Raw genomic sequence first — 21027 nt, forward strand, 5'->3', positions numbered from 1 at the left:
ATTAATCTGATAATTATAGTTTTATAATCATATAATAGCATTTATTAATCTAATGATTAACCTGATGATTATGATTTATTAATCTTATTTATCAGAAGTTACTTTGAATGACTTTTGGCTATTTCAAAACATGCATCTCAGAGGGTTATAATTTACTACCACTGAAGCTATTCAATAGAATGTGCTACAGGCTGTTGGAGGTAATTCTAAATAGGAGTTTCAGAAATTGAGTGATGGGTACTTTGTGTAGTTTCTCAAAGGAAGAGGCTAGGGCTAACTTGTATAGATCTGACAAAGGTTTCAAAAGAGCTTTTTTTTTTTTTAAAAAAGATTTGAATGGTTATTTCATATATATCTTCTATATCTCTTCCTCAGAAAGCTTATTAAAAGATCAGAGGTAGAAAAAAAAATCATAAGTAGGCTTTTTCCCCACTGTATTTTAATTGGGGAAGTAATCTCAAAAAAGGGAAATGTAAAATATCTTGCAGCAATTCTGAGCACCTCTGGTTCCATGCTATAATTTCCCGGCTGAAAGTTACTAATTTACGAGGTTCATATGCTGACATTTTAAAAATCAAGATACGAGTATTAGGGTGTGTTGTAGTCACCCTGGTGGTGGCTCATTGTGTCGAAGTCTGAGAAATGTCTACGAAATACATTCTAGAGACATACAGGAGGAGTCCCTGTCCTGCGTTGGAGTGCCATCCAGAGACATTTCGGGAAATTGGCCTAAGAGGAAGCTCATCGAAGCTACAAACAGCACAGTGAATATAACAGAAAGCCAGAGTGCCTTAGTAGCCTTTCTGACAGAAGTCTTGTTGTCCAGGAAGCTACCATGTCATAAATCAAACAGACATCCCATTTTGATAGATTATTTCTCTTTTCAGAAAGACTTGGCTTGGCATTTTTGTCCTTTATACTATTTCTTCTCCAGATGGTTCCAACTCTCCTTTAGTTTTTAGTTCACATTCTTCTTCTTCAACATCTGCCTAGGAATAGATACTCGTAAATCCATGTAATGAGGGATGGTGTTTACTTTGCTGTGACCCCAAAATATGCCAACTGCATGATCATCCCAGCCACCACTCCAATATTTCTGGGTAAAGAGGCAATGGACACTCTTTGAAGAGAAAATCCATGGTGTTTAGAAAAGTTGAACTTTAAAAAAATTTTTTTTTTTAAGATTTTATTTATTTGCGAGAGAGAGAATGAGAGACAGAGAGCATGAGAGGGAGGAGGGTCAGAGGGAGAAGCAGACTCCCTGCTGAGCAGGGAGCCTGATGTGGGACTCGATCCCAGGACTCCAGGATCATGACCTGAGCCGAAGGCAGTCGCTTAACCAACTGAGCCACCCAGGCGCCCTAGAAAAGTTGAATTTTTTAAAAAACTTGGCAGTCATCTTCATCTACAAGAAAGTTAAAGACATTGCATTTTGTAAAAGAACCTGTTTTGGTTCTTCTAGTTCAGCAGGCTTTTTGGCATGCGCGCTCTTCAGATTTTCTACCTGCTGAGTCATCATTTTAACTGCTTTACTAACCCGGCTTTCCTGATTAATAGCTCCCAATATCTAAGCCCTCCTGGCTGCTCATGATGTACACTGGCTAAGGAACATTACATTCTTCTCCAGCTTCTTAATGATCTACTAAGCCTGGCTGTCATCTTCACAGGGTGGTGTTAAAGACTCTAATAGCTTTACGCAGTTAGATATGTTTTTCTTCAAATTTTCTTCTGCCAAGTCACAGGACCTTTCTTCAAACTTCACTATTTTTTTTTCAAGGTGAACCAGTTGCATTTAAATCCCAACAATAATCTAAGAAATTCAGCCTTCACCTCCTTCTCATTAGACATATTGTCACTAAGCTTTTCCTATTTTTAAAACATGTTTAAAATAGTCACATAATTTCATGTTAAAAATGAATTATTAGGGCTTAATTTATAATTTAAAAAGTATCCCCATGGTATAAAATAACAACATAAGATTGAATAGTCAATTAAAAGGAAATAACAGAAATTTGACATTATAATTAAGGGATAGTAAACATGTTTAAGAGTACAAGGTTTTATTCTCTATACATCAAATAGTTTAAAGTATATAAGGTGTGATTTGTAGGACCTCAGGTCTGGGAGGATTTTTACACTCTAATCCTACTGCGCATTTTTTAGTAGAAAATCTTTTGAAATATCCTTGTAAGAGATGAGACAAAGTGCGATGAAACAATCCACTAATAGAAATCTCATTGTTTCATGAGAAACCCACTCAATCCCGATACAATCCTGATACAAAGATATTTCTTCTTTTGAGATTGAATCTGCTCTCTTCTGGCTTCTACTCATTGTTCTCTGTTCAGTTCCCTAATATCCTACAAACCAGATCAACTCCCTTTGCCACATTCCAACCATCAGAGGTCTGGTGACTAAAATGTTCATCCCTCTTTAGACTAATGATCTCCATTCTTTTAATTGGTCTTCATATAGCATTATTTCAAGTCACCTCAGCAATCCAGGATGTGCTCTCTTACAACAATTCTAGTTTCTCTATATTCCTCTCAAATGTGTGTATCCACAGGCATTTTGAAATTCAACAACATATATACTTCTCATCATGTGGTGTCATAGTGATGCAGTATAATGTAATAGAAGGACTCCTCATTAATATATATAGGATAATTTTTTATTATTTCTCCACTGATATCTCTCTTCCCCTATTGGACTCTTAGCTCTATGGGGTGAGGGAATAGATCTGTCTTGGTCATCATTCTATTTTCCATGCTTAGCATTATGCCTGTCTGATGTAGCATTCTGTAAGTATCCATTAATTGAATGAATGGGTGGATTCATCATTTTTCTGTGGCATCATTTTTATTTTAATTCAATAATAAATTATTTACCTATAGTTTCAGCAGGGCTCTGATAAAAACTGGTTTATGATAGTATCTCATAACTATTTCCTTCAAGAGCTGTGAAGTCTTTCTAGCATGACTTTTTACAAAGGAGAAACATTATACATCAAGAGGATGTATCATAGAGGATAAGGTGATTCTGAGATTTTGACCTGTGGAGTAGCCAAGTTATTGATGTCTATTTTTTTCCTTGTGAATTCTTTTATTGATATCACATTTTGGAAAGAGGTGAAGTGTTAGGCAATTATTGATCTGAAATAGGCTTGATAATAACATGCCTTCAATATTTTAATCAAGATTATGGATCAAGAGATTTATGAGAGGCTGATCAATATGCAAATGGCATGGATTTGGAATATACTGTGAACACTCTGGAAACTTAATCCAAATTGATCTCAGCAGATTGGGTTTGTGATTCAGTTTCCTTATTTTTCACCAAAGGCACAGAAAAGATGTAAGAATAAGCCATAAATGACATAGCCAGACTTGGAAACAAGCGTTTGTGGCAGACCAGAAGCCATGAGGCAAGTAAAAGAAGGGGAACGGATAGGATGCTGCATTAGGCAGCTTAGTCTTCAGCAGTAAGCCCTGTGAGCTACTGTAGAAAGTATTGCAGGACCTCTCTGGGAGAACCTCATTCCATAAAGCAACACAGGGTCAAACAACTGAAAGGGATGTGTACAAGCCTACAAAGGTTTTGCTAATGCTGAGAGGAGAAGAAATGCTATGTTAGGCTGCATTAATAGAATAGGGAGGTGGTAGTTCAATTTTCTTACCAGTTATTTTAAAAGCAAGTTTGAAAACCAATATATTCTGAAGAATAGCTGAGATGGAGAGGATATTTTGAATTTTATCAGTCAAAGAAGGACTAAGGAAATTAGAATAGTGGTTCTTATTTTGACATGTGCTTCATAGTCTTTGAGTTTTTTGTTTTTAATACATATACAGATAACCCTACTCCTAAGGATTCTTATTCCTTAGATCTGGAATAAAGAGATGATATGCATTTTTTAAAAAGTTTTACAGGGGGTTCAAATGTGTAACTCTGGTTGAGAATCATCAAATTAGAAATAGCTTGGAGAAGAATGTTAAGTGGGATATGATTGTCTACAATTGCAAAGATGATGAAGTTTTACTCCCTGAATCCCCTGGGAAACCAGTTGATGAATTTCCACCTGGGATCTTTTACTATATCCATAACTGACAGCTAAGCAGTTGTGGCTCAGGGCAATGCTCTTTTGGTAACTGTGCCAGTGGAGTGCGCTGGCTGAGATGGATATTGCTGGCACAGACTCACTGTGCTGTTTTTCCTCTATATTCTGCAACCAGATGCTGGGAATGGATTTTCTTATCTCCTCTCTCTTCCTCCTTCAACACTCATCTTGTACCAGGGGAACCCAGGCCTTGGGGGGTGGGATGGATCTGGACTAGCCGTGGGGTTTGGATGGGGTCTGACCTTACTTTGTACGTGGTTCATAATTCAGCAAAGATACGAAATTCAGTGACTCTTTTTTTTTTTTTAAGATTTTATTTATTTATTTGACAGAGAGAGGCATGGTGAGAGAGGGAACACAAGTAGGGGGAGTGGGAGAGGGAGAAGCAGGCCTCCCGCTGAGCAGGGAGCCCGATGTGGGGCTCAATCCCAGGACCCTGAGATCATGACCTGAGCCGAAGGCAGACGCTTAAGGACTGAGCCACCCAGGCGCCCCTTCAGTGACTCTTTGATTAAAGTCTTTATTAACTCTCTTTTTCTCTCTTTCTCCCCCCTCCCTCCTCTCCTCTTCTCTCATTATTGTCTCAGCATCAGTTTTCCAAATAGGCTTTACTCATTCCAAAAAAGTTGCCACTCTTTTGTCCTGCCATCTTGGCCATTGTGCTTGAAAAATAAGATAATAATCTGCTTTGAAAAACTCTGCAAGACTTCCTATTTGGGTAGGTAAAGTTAGTCACCCAGGTCCATAACTTCTTCACTCTTCTCTCTCAGTTCACGATACTTTACTTCCATGCCTCACTAGAAGATTTTTCTAGTTGTGTTTGTGGTTTTATGACTTTGAAAAAGAAGAAAGGTGAGCAGGCTTAGCTGTATTGATAATTTTCTCTCAAATTTTTCCCCCTTGGAAAAAGAAAGGCAGGGCTCATAATCAAGTTTAGTTTAGAACCTGAATATGTTTTAGCTTATAAAACATACCATAGTCCAAACATATTTATACTCTAGTATTTGAGACCTGTCTAGAAAAGGTTTTGTTTGCTTGAATATTGGGTTGTCTTTCTAGGTAAACTACATCAGTTGAGATAGTAATGTAACAACCCAGGGAGAAAGGGACTGCTTGGATCAAATCTTCCTCTCACACAGAGAAACAGGGTCAGAGGAAGTTTGGAGGTAGATGGACTCCTCACATTTTGTGTTTTTGGAGGAGGCTCTGATACCTCACTATAACCTGTCACTTCCCCTAAAAGGACAAGACACACTTGAAAATAAAGGCTCAGTGCAGTCAACTAGTTGCCCAAAGAATTTTTCATGTCCCTTCTGTCATCAGACCATCCATCCTAAGGAAGAAGGAATGCCTGGCCACCCACTCTGGGACCAGAGAGATGAGGATAGGGAAGCAGATATCTGGCTACTTTATCTTTTCCATGTTTTTCTGCAGCAAAGAAATACATAGCTCTTCCCCACTACTCCCCTTCCTTATTTTAGAGTTCAAAGGAGGTTTTTTGTTTTTTGTTTTTTTTTTAATAATCCAGTACTTTATTCCTCAAGCTGTAAATTAGCCTCCTGCACTTTCCTTTAAGAAAGATGCTAGTAGCAGTTTTTCCCATCTCAGGATGAATTTAAGACACAATGGGTACTTCTCTCAGGCATGTTTACATTTTAAACCTCTCATTAAAAAAAATAAACCTTAATCTTTTATTAAAGAAATTTCAGACATGGCGGACTCAGGTGGGGCTAGTGGGAGCATGGGTATATTTTGGAAACCAAGGTTGTCTAAGGCTTCTACATTCATATCAAGAGATGGAAGCAATGCCAAGCCCTAAGGATAGCACACAGCAGACTCCTACATTAAAACTCTCTGTCACTCCTGAGCTTTTCCCAGTTAAGACTCCGGATATACATAACAGTTCCCCTTAAAGCATGTAGGGATCCTCTACCACTTGCTACCACATCTACCATTTGATCACCTACCACTAGCTCCATTTCTCTATTGGAAATCTCACCCTGCAAATCTATCTCATCACTTCCAAATGATTGACAGAGACCTTTCAGATCAGTGAGGTCAGAGTACATAGTGATTTGGGGTTTGGGTCTTAAAAGTCAGAGGAACCTAGGCTTAAATCCTAACCCCTACACTGTTGAGAATGACCTAGAACAAGTTACTTAACTTCCCTGATTCCCAGATTATTTACCTATAAAATGGAGATAATGAAGCTCAACCTACAAGGGAAGAGACGTTAACTGCCTGCCTTAGCAGCAAGTAAATGATGGCTAATATTTTGATGGTCGCCTTACTTACTAAACTGATGGTCTGTTTGCTCCCTCTCTTCTCATTAGTAATGTCAAGGCATTAAAAGCCATAGTAATAATGACTATAACAGTTATTGATAATAACTATATTTTCACTTCACATTTACTAGAGTGAAAAATTTATGGGCATCATCTGGCACATAATAAATTTTCTTACCCTATGTTTCATAGCATATCTAAAAATTAAGGCTGAATATTCTAAATATAATTCACACTTACCCCCAGTGCCCCACCAGAAAGAAATACCTTACCATTTTTGAATTTCAATCCTTCTTTTCTCTTTCCTTCTTTAAACTTTTTTTTTTCCCACAATGAATGCCATAAAAAAATCTGTGACATAGAAGTGGAAAAAATTTTAGGGAATGATTTAAGCTGGAAACACATTTGTTTATAGCACTCACATTATCCCAGGGCATCCTGGACAGAATGAGTGCTGCCTCAGGCTACTAGCTTCTCAGGTACTCATTAATCCTGAAGAAAGCTTCATGTTGAGGCCATTACCACTTAATTACAGTTTGTGATTACTGACACATTCTTTAGTGACCTTATTCTATGTGCTAGCCTGTTTGTTCACTAGAGAATCCATGCAGCTGGAAATTTTGGCTGACTAGAAAGAATAAATGGGGATTTGGGGGAGCTTGAATTGAAACCATTCTTGCTGAAATGTCAACACATTTTTCTCCCATCTGGATATGGTTAATCACGGTGCTTGCTTTGATATACTTTTTCCTTAAGCTGTGCTTTTGAGGTGTGTCTGAACTTATCAAAATGCAATTTTAAAGCAAAGCTTTGAGCAGAAGTTCTTGTCTATCATTATTTACTCTTTGTGAGCATAATAGGGGAAGTTTCTTATGAACACTTCAGCATATTAGAGCTTGCAGTCTAGGGACCATCAAATGGTCCCTAGACTATATTTCTTCCTACATAGAAACTGGAAGGAATTTTAATTCCGTGATTCCTCTAAGAATAATGTTGTTCTAAAATCATAGGGAAGGAGGCCTAATCTAGTAGCAAAGAGTACTTGGTTAGGCACTGGAAAATCTGGCTGGCTTCTATGCTTAATTGTAACTGATTTTTGGGCAAAATAGTTTCACTTATTCACACATTATTCATGCCACAAATAATTAGTGTTTTCTTTGTGCCAAACACTGGGGAAGTTATTGTGGATACTGAAGTCTGTGGGGCATGGGATAATAATTTCTCTTTGTACCTATCATACCTTTCCCAGTGTGTGCTAATATATAAACAAATGAGTGTGGCTGGACTCCAATAAAATTATATTTATCAACCATGAAATTTGATTTTCATATAATTTTTTGGTATGTCATGAAATATCAGTTTTCATTTAAGACTATTTAAAAATGTAAAAACTATTCTTAGGTCATAGGCCATTCAGACAGAAGTATGGATTTGGCCTATGGGCTATAGTGTACCAAACACTGATTTACAACACAAACAAAATGAACAGTAGCATGATTATCGTTGGCAGTAGATTTTCTGGGTTTTATGGGGGCATGTGTAACTCTTGGGTGTCCAAGTCTTTCCCAAGGATGAGTTATATAATAGGACAAAAAGGATGAGAAAGGATGAGTCAGTTGAGACCAAAGAGAAGAGTATATGCAAAGTCCCAGAGGCAAGAGAATAAATACAGTAAATGAATGACTGAAATACAAAATATAAGAAAGAAATGCAGAATATAAAAAACAGTGATAAATGTACAGTCTGCTTAAGTGAGCAGGGGCCATATTTTGAATAGTTTTATATTGCCCTATAAAAGATTTTGGAGCAACAGGAAGCCTTTGGAAAGCTTTTGGTAAGCAAGTACAAGATTAAATCTGAGACTTAAAATATCTCTGTGGATACACATGGAGGATAGAATAGACATGGCTGTGCCTCAATATGACTTTATTTACAAACATAAGTGGCAGATCAGATTTAGTCTGTGGGCTCTTTTGCTAAACCTTTCTGTAGAGTCAGACAACCTGATTGAAATCTTGTCCCATAACTAACTACTTTTTGGCAAATTACTAAATTTTTTTGTTAACTATTATGTTCTGTTCAGCTCTTCTTTTCCTTCAAGAAGTCCATCAGAAATCTATAAATTTAAATGAAGGGTAGAAAACCTTTCATTTGCTATGTTGAAAGAAAGCAGTAACTGGGAAGATGTTGAGACAACAGCTACTTTATTTCATTGCATTGAATGTTACTACCACCTTCCCCCAGGGATTTATCCTTCCATAGAGTAATTTGTCCCACCACTAGTTCCAACATTCCCTTTCCCGCACATCTGTATCCTGATTTCCAGCTAATGCTATTGAGGTTCCTCCATGACACTATGTTTACTTGAGTTATAAGATAACCAGTTGACCAACTTAACACCTAGTCTTAGTTTTCTAATTTCCTTGACTTCATATTCAAGTAGAGAATGGCAAAGACTGTCTGCCAGATTATTTAATTTTAAAGGCTTCTTACTGCTTTTGATATAAGAAAGAACAATTTCTCTAGTGGTGAGATCCCAAAGACAATCTAGAATACAAGCATGTATAAGAAACAAAATGACAAAGAATGATAGGTACAATGAGAACACTGGTAAAGGTAAATATAACCAAACTCTATAGAAGTAAAGACTTCCTTTTCACCAAGGGTTCAATGCAAATATCCAGGTTGAAAGTTTTGGCTATAGGAATGGAGATTAGAAATTTGAAGAGTCATGAATTCATTAACATGCTTGAAATTCTGAAAAATCTGTGTGATTATATTTCTTTTAAAAAGAGAAAGGACCCAAGAGATCTTTTCAAAGTATGTCAGTATATGTAATGTGTGGTGGAAAGACCCCAACTGAAGGTCAATATGACCAGTGTTCTAGTCCAATATCTGCAATTAAGCAGTAGCTATTTGACTTTGAACAGGTGTTATGATGTCCTATGGAATGAGAGAAAAGAGAATATCACTATTTTCTACCCCCATATTTGTTCCCTACTTTTGCCACCTTATCACCCCAGAGGAAATCTAGACTTCTCCAACATTAGTCAATGTGTATACTTACAATATTATATTAGGACAACTATAAAAATAATAATTATTCTTAAATTAATCATTCAAAAATTTTAAAATAAATCATATATGGACTTAAAGACTCATATAGATGAAAATTCTTCCAAAATTGATCCGTAGATTTTAATCCCAATCGGAATTCTAGCAGTTAAGTTCTGCTTCTGAAAGCTGCAAAGGAATGTTGCTCCCAACCTAACAATGACAGAAAGCCAGATGGTTTACAAAATTATCATTTATCTCAAAGCCATCAGAGTGCTGAGGAAGAAAACTGAATTCTCTAAAGAGACAGATTCCTTGGCAGGAGGAGGGCAGACACAAACCTTTCAACCTTGGCCAAAGCGCAGGAAAAATATGTGGCTGCCATAGAAGCATATAAGAAAAAAATTCAGTTAATATTGTAAATACTTCTTAAAGGTCAAGAGTGGGTAAAGATTTCAGTTTAGAAAAACAGAAAGCCCCAGGCACAGGGGAGTTTGGCCTCACTCAAACCCCTCTCCATGAGTGTCATCAAGTGCTCACACAGAGTGGGTGCAGGGCAAGAGAGCCCTCCCCCACCCCAGACCTGTGATGGATCCATGTGCGGGAGGTGCCTGGATGCCAATGGCTGACAGGCAAAAAAACTGTACTCACTTCACCAGATCCTCCTATCTGAAAAAAAAGTCTTAAACCACAAAGGCGGTCAATTCATCAAGAACATATAACAATCTTAAGTGTTTATGTACCCAGTTACATTTTTTAAATTGATAGAACTCTCAAAATAATAACAGAAAAATCTACAGAGGTAGTCAAAGATGTCAACATTCTTCTGTCAGTAATTAGCAGAAAAATAGAAAATCAGAGAAATCTAATTATATATAAATTCCATTTGTAATAAGACTCTGACCTGAGAAGCACCATCAACTGCCTAATTTGACACTTAGAGAACAACCCACTTAATAACATCACAGCACACATTCCTTGCATTTACTGAGATAGAACATATTCTTGGCTATTAAACAAAGTATGATAAATCTCAATAATGAGCTTATGCTAGAAATAAATAACAAAAATACATAAAAATTCTTGTATATTTGAAAATTAAACCATATATTTTGAAATAACTTTTCTATCAAAGGGGAAATCCTGAGAGTCATTTGAAAATAGTTTTAATTTAATGAAAAAAGTACAGCATATTAAACTTTATGGTATACAGTTAACACAGTGCTTATAGAGAAATCTGTAGCAGCAAATACTTAGAAAAGAAGAAAGATTTGAACTGAAAAATCTAGGGTTTCAACTTATAGTAGCAAAACAAAAGCAAACCAAATCCAAAGCAAGCAAAAGGAAAGATAATAAACTTACAAGTTTAATTCAAAACAAGAAAATAGAAAAAATCAATGAAACCAAATGCTGGTTCTTTGAAAAGACCAAATGATAAACTTCTAGATACAGATGACAACAGTATAGATCATACAGACCTTTCAGTACGTGCCCTCTTTAATGGAGCACTGGGTGTTATGCACAAACAATGAATCATGGAACACTACATCAAAAACTAATGATGTAATGTATAGTGATTAACATAATAAAAAAAGAACATAAAAAAAGATCATACAGCCTTGAGGACATTAAAAAGGAAACATTAACACATTTATTTCAATCAATTTAATGACAGATTAAATGGACAAATTTCTAGAAGGTCATAATCTACCAAAGTTAATTCAAGAATTAGATAACTTCAATGGTCTTCTACTTAAGATAACCTGTGTACAAAGTAAATTCTAAGTGAGATGGCTTCACTGATAAATTCTACCAAATGTTTATATGCTACAAAAAATTCTCCAGATAATTGAAAAAGGAGGAATACTTCTAAATTTCTTTTTTTTTTAAAGATTTTATTTATTTATTTGAGAGAGAGAGAATGAGAGACAGAGAGCAGGAGAGGGAGGAGGGTCAGAGGGAGAAGCAGACTCCCTGCCGAGCAGGGAGCCCGATGCGGGACTCGATCCCGGGACTCCAGGATCATGACCTGAGCCGAAGGCAGTCGCTTAACCAACTGAGCCACCCAGGAGCCCATACTTCTAAATTTCTGAGGCCAGTGTTACCCAAAGACATTACAAGAAAACTACAATATTCAATATTCTTCATGAGCATAGATGCAGAAAACCTTGAAAATAAGTATCGTATTTTGTGAGCAGAAAATATCCTCATAGGGCATTTTGGTGGTTGGAACAATTTTCCAACCTCTATCAGCTCAAAATTCCTAAGAGCCAAGAGAGGAATTCAGGCTTCAACTTCAAATTTTATTTGCTAATTTCGTCTCTAATCTTATTTCCCCAAACAGATTGTAAATACTTTGTAAATACTATGAAATTGGAGATCATATCTTCTACTTAAGTTTTTTCCACTAGCATAGGAATTAGGTATTTAATTAATATTTGTTCAGTAGTTTGATGGACACAAATGTAGAACTCAATTGTATCTGTCTAGTGGATAAATTGATTACACACTGAGATTTTGATACTGATCTCAGCCTGACAGTTATCTTGGGCAGCTTCTCTCTCTCAATACATAAACTTTTCAATGCAAACCTTTAATTTAATACATCCTCAAAATTGTAGAAATAAAATGTAGCAGAATAAATTTCACAAAGTAAACCCATGTGACCAGCACCCACATTACAAGCAGAACACTACCCAGATCCCAAAAGTCCTCTTTTGTCCCCTTACAATTGCTAGACCGCTAAGAGTAACCACTCTCCTGATTTTTAACACCTTAGGCTAATTTTGTCTGTTTAGGAACTTTTATCAATAAAATTGTGACATATGCACTCTTTTGGGTCTAGCTTCTTTCGCTCTCCATCAGGTTTATCCATGTTGTTACATATATAGATTGTTCATTCTCACTGCTGAATAGTATTTATTACATAAAGACTACTATTTATATCTAGTTTATTATTGTTAGATAGTTGAGTTGCTTCCAATTTGCAGGTATTATGAACAGTGTCATTATAAACATTCTTGTGCATGTTTTCTGGGGTATATATTTCTATATTTCTATAAAGTTTGCCCTAGTAAAATAGCTGGATCAAAGATATGCATATGCTTGGCCTTAGTAGATACTGCCAAGCATTTTTCCAGTTTATAGTTCTACCAGCAGTGTATGAGAGTTCCAGTTGTTATACATTTTCCTCAACACTTGAAATTGTTATATTTTTAAATTTTAACCTTATTGGTGTGTGTAGTGCTAATTGCTTTGTGATTTAAATTCTCACTATCCTGATGATTAATGAAGTTGAATACTTTTCTTTATGATTATTGGCCAAATAGAATGTTTTTTTTTGTGAAGCACTAGTTCATATCGTCTGCTCATTTGTTTTCAATTGAATCATATCGTGCATTCTTATTGATTTGTAGAAGTTATTTGTATATTCTAGTTATAAATCTTTGTTGAAAACATTACAAATATTTTCTCTCACTTTGTGGGTTGCCTTTTCTTACCGGTATCTATTTATAAGACTGCTAAAGCTTTACTCAGTCTTTTAAACTTTCTGTTTAGGTTTTAGTTTCCTGCTTGCCACTGTTCCAGAAATTGGTAACTTGTGAGACAAAACCAGCAATATGCCTGAGGCTCCCCATATAGCTATCAAAAGCTTGGTTTTTTTTTTTTTTTTCTCTGTCCTCTAGTAGCATCGCTCTCTGGGTTCAAAACTTAGATTCTCATCCTTATGCCCATTCATAAAATTAACAGTTGCCCTAGGGCTTTTGTAAAGTGACTGCAGAAGTCTGTTTATTTCTGCTACATCTTTTCTCTCTGGAGTATGGCCCTTCCAATTCTCTTTGCCACTGCCACCATCTACTGACTTCAAACAGATGATTAACATATTTTATTTTGATTTTCCTTTCTGTTCTCAGTAGCAGCATTGGTCTGCCAAAATCTCCTTCCCATTTATTTTTAAGCAGAAATCTACCACAGTATGTTTTGGGTTGATAGATACTGATATCTATCAGCTACTGATCAATCAAGAAGTATCAGCTAAGAAATATTTTATGTAAAATGGACTTGCAAGCATTACTCTCCTTGGTGCTGACACGTTTTTGGGTAAGTGGGTGTCAGGAGACCTGAAGAGGAAGATCTCTTGATAATTAAAGGAGACCTGACTTTCATTTGCTTTTGGGAATTGAACCCTTCTTAGAAGCACTGGAAAACTAGAGTGGAGCTGATTGTCCTCATAACATGGGAGAAGTGAAATAGAAACAGATTTAAGGGTGTTTAAACACATTAGTAATGATTTTTCTCATGCATGACTAGCTTTGTTGCCGATTCAAGTAATGTTACTAAATCATGGCTTTGGGACTTTTCTCAGAAAACCGTGAAAAAGAAACTGAAAAATTACTTGGCACATCACACACAGAAAATTGTGATTTGTTCTAAAATGAATTCCTGACCTAGATTACCAGCCTGATTCTTGTTTTTGTGCCAAGGGTGGAACTTGAACCTATAATGTCATAGGTATCTGTGGCTAAGGCAAACTTTTACTGGCAAATCCCACGGCTGATGCCTGTAGATAGCAACATGAACACTCTCAGTACTCTTTACTATATCATTACTCTTATTGGTTCTTTAACTTTTTAATTAGGATTCAGCAGTGTTTGTGTAAACAATTACTTTTTAAAAGAAGATTTTATTTATTTATTTATTTGACAGAGAGAGAAAGAAAGACAGCTAGAGAGGGAACACAAGCAGAGGGAGAGGGAGAAGCAGGCTTCCCACTGAGCAAGGAGCCTGACGCGGGGCTTGATCCCAGGACTCCGAGATCATGACATGAGCCGAAGGCAGACGCTTAACATCTGAGCCAGGCGTCCCCACAATTATTTTTTTTAATCTAACTAACTGCCTTAACTCAAAGCTGAAACATTAATAATATTTTAATAATAGTTAAGCCCTCCCAGGGAATACTTTTGGATTTCACTTTAGAACTGAGAAATTTCCAGAAGATAATCTGAAATAGTGTTTGTTTGTATGTATGTTTTTATTTTTTTTATTATTTATTTTTTTTTTAAAAGATTTTATTTATTTATTTGACAGAGAGAGAGATAGCCAGAGCAGGAACACAAGCAGGGGGAGCGGGAGAGGGAGAAGCAGGCTTCCTGCGGAGCAGGGAGCCCGATGTGGGACTCGATCCCAGGACCCTGGGATCATGACCTGAGCCGAAGGCAGACGATTAACGACTGAGCCACCCAGGCGCCCTGTATGTATGTTTTTAAAGAAAATTCGTATCTAAGCATCACTCAGTAAGATCTGATACAAATAATGTGACATAAATAATAACAAAGATCTAAGTCAGAGATGTTTTCTCTGATTCTAATTTTAAAAATTACATTGACTTTTTCTGATTATAAACATCATACTTTTCTTCTGTGCAAAACTTTAAAGAAACCATTCTTTATCATTTCACCCAGAGAAGTGTTAGTTTGTGTAAAACCTTGTATTTTTATAGGATATACCCCCCCACACATATACATGTTTATGCATATGTGTGTGTGTGTATATATATATATATATATGTTTAAACTGGATTTATATTATATATTTTATAAATGGACTTCATTTAACTATATATTTTGGGAAATTTCCCTTGTCATTATATTTTGTATAAAATGTGATTTTAACAGGTGTATAATATAGCAAATGTATATGTTAACACACTATTGATGAACATATAAGTTGTTTGAAACTTTTCACCATGTTCTAAGAACATTCTTGTTTATGAATTTTTTATACACATCTGATCATTCTATTAGAATAGTTTCTTACAAAAGGAAATACAAGACAAAAATTCACAACTTTAAGGTTTCTTGAATCATGATATCAAACTACTTTTCAGAAGGGAAGTGAGTATATGAAAGCATCTATTTCACTGAGCATTTGCCAGTACTGAAAATTGTGCATTTATATTACATTTATTATAAAATTATGTATGTATACTATAACATTATAGATTATTTTTATTGTTTTAACAAGTACCTAGGCAAAATTCAAGTCTGAATTTTATTTATTTATTTTAAAGATTTATTTATTTATGAGAGAGAGAGAGTGAGCACGAGACGGGGAAGGGGCAGAAGCAGAAGGGAGAGAGAGAATCTCAAGCAGACTCCCCTCTGAGTGTGGGGCCTGATGCGGGGCTTGATCCCAGGACCCTGAGATCCTCACCTGAGCCGAAATCAAGAGTCAGATGCTTAACCGACTGAGCCACCCAGGCGCCCTTCAAGTCTGAATTTTAAAGCCCTTGACACAGGTTCTAGTGGAGTGACAGCTACATGGTACCCACAGAATTGGAATAATACAGAAGCAGAACTCAGTCCCTCAATCTCATTGGTAAAAAAAAGCTTCATTGGTCCTTAGCAAAGAGTTATGCAATCTTAGAACCAACCTAATATTCTTTGTTTGTCAAGTTCTATGTTTTATAAACTATGCCTAATTCTCATATTGCAAATTTTAGTTCTTCGCGATGAACTCTACCATTTTTACAATGTATTACATCAAAGAATCCTTTTAGTATTGTTAGATTAGGATAGATAGATATCTAGATTAGGAGAACACAATTCTGTAGTCTGAGTAGAAAAATGAGAGCAGAATTCTCTCCTAATATGGCTGCATATTTCTCCTGCAGCTAGAAAATTCTGTTTGATGAGCTTAAGAGAATGTACCTCTTTCAAAAGAAATGTACCTCTTTCAAAAGAAATGATGACCTTTCTCTGGCCTTTATTATTCATTTAACATTTATTGAGCAAGTCTTTCACATTGCTCAGAAAAGAATAAGGAAAAGGTGAAGCAGCATATGGAGTTTATTCTGATTTTGTGAAAGATTTTTTTAAATTTGATCCTGTAAGGGTTTTTGAGGTGAATTGATGAAGTGGTAAAGTATGAAGTACAGACCTTCATCAGTGAATATCACAAATCACTTAAAACTATATTGGGGCACCTGGGTGGCTCAGTTGGTTAAGCGACTGCCTTCGGCTCAGGTCATGATCCTGGAGTCCCTGGATCGAGTCCCGCATTGGGCTCCCTGCTCAGCAGGGAGTCTGCTTGTCCCTCTGACCCTCCCCCCTCTCATGTGCTCTCTCTCATTCTCTCTCTCTAAAATAAATAAATAAAATTAAAAAAAAAAACTATATTGGGAATCCACTGAGTTCTCCTCTTAAATGAGAACATGGTGTTTTTGAAGACAGAGTAGAGAATGGAAAATTTTCCTAGATTATTATAGAATTACAACATCACCATCAAATAGTTCAAATATACCTAAGATAATAGTAGAGATAATGGAAATGCAAGGATGATATTTCGGAAGTTCAGAATACCAGGCCACAAACACAAATAATTGTTTTCTTTTGTAGCAAAAAGCTTTTGGCTGTTCATTTCCCTTTTAAGAGGCTCAGACATATGGCATTACCCATTGCTCGGCAGGCATTTTCTTAATTGGAAAACACGTGTGCCTCTCTTTTAGATTCATCAGGCTACTCTGGAGAAAACATTTTACCATCCATATATGTTCACGTCTGTTCCTCTTTACCTGCATTAGAAGTTCTATGTTAACAGACCCAGTTGTGTTTGGGCGACAGCCATCACTATTTCTAACTTAGTTAAGTGTTTGAGCTGAGAATGAAGAAGGGAAAAATCCCTAGATTATGCTTTTAAAGTCTTCACTGTATCCATTTAGAAGGAAAGATGCATGGCAAAGTCAAAGAAACAGAATGCCTGTATTTATAAAGGAAGCATTGGAAATAAGCAGAGCTTTTCAAAGGTCTGCCACTCTCTTTTTCCAGCTAGAAATGGATTCCAAAGGACATTGTTCTCTCACAGCTGTGGCTTTGGGATTTGGGGAGGGCTCCTCTGAGAAAAGCTTACTGCTGTCCAACAACCTCTTCCTCTCATCTCCCAGCAACCTCTGGGAGGGGTGCAGGGAGGACAGTCTAGTGCTGGACTAAGGGACATCTTTGGGGATTGGTAGCCCAGTTCATGCATCATGTTTCCTAACCTTATACCATTGTCCTCCAGGAGAATTGCATGTCAGGGAGTAGACATTATAACTTTTCTCTCCTAGTGCGACCACAGGAGAGTCAATCCAAGAAGTTTGTTTTGAAGGAGCTTTGTGAAATACAAGATACAAAGGTCTTACAGAATAGGAAAGATCTGTCACATCTCTTGTTCCGAAGAACTGACATTATTTACTCAAGTTTAGTGTTTTTGTACTAGTCTTTTGTACTCCCAGTGGCTATCAGCCCAATGCTATAGAACTTGAAGGTCCTGATAACTCAGACTTGCATTAAGGCTCCCATTTAAAGGCTTCAAAGCATATTGCCTTATTTTTACACCTGTCTCCTTCTCTCCCAATTAGGTAATGCATGTTTATCTGTTGTGCTACTATTCTGGATAACTGAGGCATGGACAGCAATTAGTCTGAAGAGATTGCTTAGAGAAATTGGTCATGCTGAGAGCAGTGTGTAAGGGGTCTATCTGCCAGTCTACCTATCTCTGTCACATTTCTTCTCTGAGAGGCACCACATAGTTATAACAGAACATGGTCTTTCTGGTCAACCTACCTGGGGTTTAATCTTAAATCTACCTGCTAGTGTTGTGACTCTGGGCAGATATTTTCATCTGTGTTTCAGTTTCATTTTCTGTGAAATGGGTTAATAAGAAGTCTACATAGACAAGTTGTGATAATTGAGTTAATACATGAACAGCATTTGGAACAGTGTCTGACACATAGTAAGTGCTGTAAGAGTTTCCTATCATTATCAGTAGGCAGGAGTTCTTCATCAGCCCAAGCTTCACTTGTTCAAACCCCCTTGAAATTGTACACAGAATCTAATGTGGCTGCTCATATATAGAATTTCTTGGCAGAGTGCTCATACTGTTCATTAAAGTCATCTCTGAAATAAAAAGGACTACTGTGCCAGACTATATAGGCATCCAAATACGAAGAGTTGGTTTCTATCATTACGAAAACTCTGTGAACCATTACTCATTTTGTTTCCTATAAATAATAATTAAATCTTCAACTAAAATAATCATTAAGAATTTATTTACAGGGTTAGTGAAAGCTATTGGTTAGGTATGCTAAGTTTGTTTTCCACAACTTCCTTTGAATTATTATTTCTTTTTTTTTTAAAGATTTTATTTATTTATTTGAGAGAGAGAGAATGAGAGACAGAGAGCATGAGAGGGAGGAGGGTCAGAGGGAGAAGCAGACTCCCTGCCAAGCAGGGAGCCCGATGCGGGACTCGATCCCGGGACTCCAGGATCATGACCTGAGCCGAAGGCAGTCGCTTAACCAACTGAGCCACCCAGGCGCCCTGAATTATTATTTCTTATCCACAATTACAAGCAGAGGTTAAAGAGATCAGTGGGCCAAATTAAAGAGAACACACCATATTGAATATCCCCCAAATCTGAGAATTTTTCCCAGCCTTCGAGCTGTCCTGCATTAATGCAGTGACCCACTAGATGTCAATGTTTCCATGAGAATGAGTAAAGGCATTCTGTTGTCATCCTTAAAGCAAAGGATTAATTGATTGCTATAAAAAGTTAGATGAAATAAAATGTTCTCCTTGCTCTTCACACGAAGATAAGCTAATAACTTTGGACACAATTTCACTCCTTTGCATTCACCAAATGTCCAATTACATATCCTCTCTGCCTGAACCTTCAAAACAATATAAAATTGAATGAAGGCAATGAAAGAAGTCACAGGAGGATTTCCACAGAGCACCATCCAGTTTAGAAACAAAGCAATTCAATACGTGTCTCCAAGATTTCTAAAGGCGATGACTTAGTAAGTAATGTTCTTCCTGTATTTCCCCCATGTTCTTTTTCTTTTAGCTTTGAGACCTTTAAAAAAAGTCTCTTTATGAAAACAGTGTTTCAGCCATCTTTCTTCAAGTGGGCTTGCTTAATTGGGACAAAGATGACCCTTTTGAACCATAAATCTGTGTGGAATAGTTCTGTGTTTTCCAATGTTCCGTTTTCACCATGTGAGCACATTTTAGATGCTGTGCCTCAACCATCAGACACAGACAATTAGCAGAGCCAAAAAGAGCTATCTAAAGAGGCAAGAAAACATAATGGATGGGATATAGGAAAATTATATAACCAGAATTATCTAAATGAGTAAGGAGGATGCTGAGAGCATTAATTCAGAAAATACCAGCACAAGGGCTTCCTAATATCCCTGTCCTTGTGGTTTTATTCAGTACATGTCCTTTTCCCCATGAGCAGGGAGCAAAGCAAATGCGACTTTATAGCATTCTATCGCATGTTCACTGAAACTTCCCCAATGTCAAACATCACCTGGGAATTCAAAATCTACCATGTATACTAAGGAATCAAACCTAGAAAGTTTGTCAAATGCATGCTTGAGTTAAAACAGAAAGATTGATTGGGGTGGAAGTGCTTTTCTAATCAAAGCAGTATGAAAAATGTGTTCCAGGGATTCAGCATCTCAGGTTTTCAGGGCTGACAACCACAGAAAGCAGATGGCCTCAGAAGCTGTGCTGGACACTGGTTCAGAAACAACACAAGGTTAACAGTGACATATGCTGTCATCCATGAGGTACCAGATTCCAAGAAATATGCTAATTTCAGGGCCTTCTCTGAAATAGTGTTTCCTCTGTGCATTTTCTAAAAGTTAATGTAATCAAGGCTTAAAATGGCTCAGAGAAGGGAGCCATTTTATTTCCCTTGGAAGATCCCCTGGGAACTTCCACAGAATCCAACCCCTTTGCTCTCTCTTTTACAGTTTTCTCTTTCAACATGTTGAAAGTAAAAGTAATTATTTGTGAATAACGGTTTAGTATTTTCAATAAGATGGTATTTCAGTATAATAGTCTAAACATCCTAGAAATGTAATTCTTTATTTTAAAGCAATATAGATGAATTATTTATATAGACCCAGGATTGTAGACTTGAAAATATCCAGATTAATATTTATGGTGAGGTTTAAGGCTAGCAGTGGCTAGCAAGGCTGTTCCCAAATAATTCCCCTTTCCCCCTCACAGCTTGTCATTGATGTCTGAAGTGACCCCATTAGAGATTCACAAGAGAAATGCCTTTGCCATCAGAGGAGAAATCCCTTCATCAAATTCCTATCATTAATGTCTTATCGTGAACTCATTTATTTGCCTCTTTCTAATGTCATGGGGAAAGATGGCAAAAAGCAAGTGTGTAGGGTTCTTCCCAGAGAGGATAGTTCAGGTGGGTTTCCCTGGATAGTGAGAGGATAAGAAAGCCCTGGAAGTGTGTGTGTGGGGGGGGGGGGGGGCGCAGCGGTATGAGGTTAACAGAAGTATCCAAAAATTAAGAAGGATACTTAAAGTGTTAATAATAAAATCAAAGGAGAGTATATTTTATCTCCTTTTTAATTTTGTATCAGAAGATGCTAAGAACAGGGCATTGGTTCCTGAGAAGTATGTAACTGGTCTTACCTGAGAAGTGCCATTTTCTAGTGAGAAAAGGTAGAATAACAAGGACGAGGCAATTAATGGAGTTCTTGGTATGATGGTATGTTGAGTT

The 21027-nt window shown here is 36.8% G+C and overlaps 1 pseudogene; it reads right to left on the minus strand.

Annotated features, from left to right (window-relative positions):
• Positions 1 to 604: 604 nt before the first annotated feature.
• On the minus strand, positions 605 to 1848 carry LOC123862877 (inositol 1,4,5-triphosphate receptor associated 2-like; annotated as a pseudogene).
• Between the last annotated feature and the right edge of the window lie 19179 nt (positions 1849 to 21027).

The sequence above is a fragment of the Mirounga angustirostris genome, unplaced genomic scaffold, assembly GCF_029215605.1.
Source record: "Mirounga angustirostris isolate CCGP_5_RB_7025 unplaced genomic scaffold, mMirAng1.0.hap1 SCAF_1, whole genome shotgun sequence".
Lineage (NCBI taxonomy): Eukaryota > Metazoa > Chordata > Mammalia > Carnivora > Phocidae > Mirounga > Mirounga angustirostris.